Source organism: Pyxicephalus adspersus, chromosome 1, assembly GCF_032062135.1.
Source record: "Pyxicephalus adspersus chromosome 1, UCB_Pads_2.0, whole genome shotgun sequence".
Taxonomy (NCBI): domain Eukaryota; kingdom Metazoa; phylum Chordata; class Amphibia; order Anura; family Pyxicephalidae; genus Pyxicephalus; species Pyxicephalus adspersus.
In genome coordinates, this window is record NC_092858.1 from 4,105,279 (window position 1) to 4,106,536 (window position 1,258).

Sequence of the window (1,258 nt, forward strand, 5' to 3'; positions counted from 1 at the left end):
TGACTGTGCTGTTGGTTTTTAATGCACATAAAATATTTTAGGACACTATTTGTTTCAGAATATTTTTTTCTTCATTTCCCTTCTCTAAAAACTGGTGCGTCTTATGGTCCAGTGCGTCTTATGGTCCGAAAAATACGGTACTTTGGATAAAGAGAGTAATATTATAGACTGTGATGGGTTTAGTACAGATTGTTTTTTTGAAATAGTCGAGCAAAAACTTCAACTTTAGTTCAACAGAAAAAAAACATGATTTTACTATTTTTAAAAATAATCTAAAAGTATCAGTTTTATTCTGAATTATGTGCATCATAAAATGATACTAAATTATGATTTTGGTCAAAAGCATTGCAAAGTTTAATTACAAGTTAAAAGAATATTTTTAATGCTTTTTTAAAGACCAACAATGAAAAAAAAACAAAAAAAAGATTAGAAAAGTAGAAATGTAAAAAAAAAAGTCAGAAGGAAAATGGTAGTTAAAAGGAGAAAAGAAAACAGGAAATAATAAAGACACGTTAACAAAAGGGTTATTAGGGGCTGAAAAAGTAATACTAAGTAAGTAATACTTTTTTGTTTTACTTGTCAGGTTACATTTGAACTGTAATTATATGCAGATAGAACATGTTCCTAAAAATCTGTGTATGAATGAAACAAAATAATGTATTTGCTGAAAATATTTTTATCCTGAAAAAAAAAAAAGGAAACGAATGCAGCCATTAAAAGGACTGAAAAAATAAAATAAATTTGTAATAAAACATAAAACAAAATGAAAAAAATGAAAAAAAAAGTTTTTTAATTGGGTTGTTCTCTGCACTGCACTTTTTTCAGTCCCACAACATCCTTTTAGTGAACTAGTACCCAAAATTAACCTGCAAGATGAACATTTGTAACATTCTCACACTTATTGAAGTTGATGGTACTGTACCTTCACCACTGAAGAAGCTTTCAAAAGTCTCGGAGAGTTTGGTGTACTGTCCGGAGTAGTCAGGAGAAAGAGGTTGTTCTCTGGTGCCTGACTGGGCAGTGTCTGCTCCTCGCTAGTGGGGCTGAGCGAATATATACACTTTCTGCTCGAAGGATAGTACAGTCAGAAAAAAAGAGTCCAGGAAAAGCCAAGAGGCAAATTAAACAATCAGTTTCCAAATGTCACAAATAAATAAAGTCAATAATATTTAAATTAATCTTATCCATGTGTTCAGAATATTTCCCTGTTCTGAATAACTGCTTTTACACGTGTGCATTGGTTTCACGAGGGAGACAA

The 1,258-nt window shown here is 31.0% G+C and overlaps 1 protein-coding gene across 1 annotated transcript in view; it reads right to left on the reverse strand.

The window, feature by feature from the left end:
* Nucleotides 1-1,027, reverse strand: part of LOC140323634 (tyrosinase-like) — a 13,052-nt gene extending 12,025 nt beyond the window's left edge. The window contains exon 1 of the mRNA XM_072400883.1: nucleotides 923-1,027. The gene's annotated coding sequence lies outside the window, so the exon portion shown is untranslated. The remainder of the gene's footprint in view (nucleotides 1-922) is intronic.
* Between the last annotated feature and the right edge of the window lie 231 nt (nucleotides 1,028-1,258).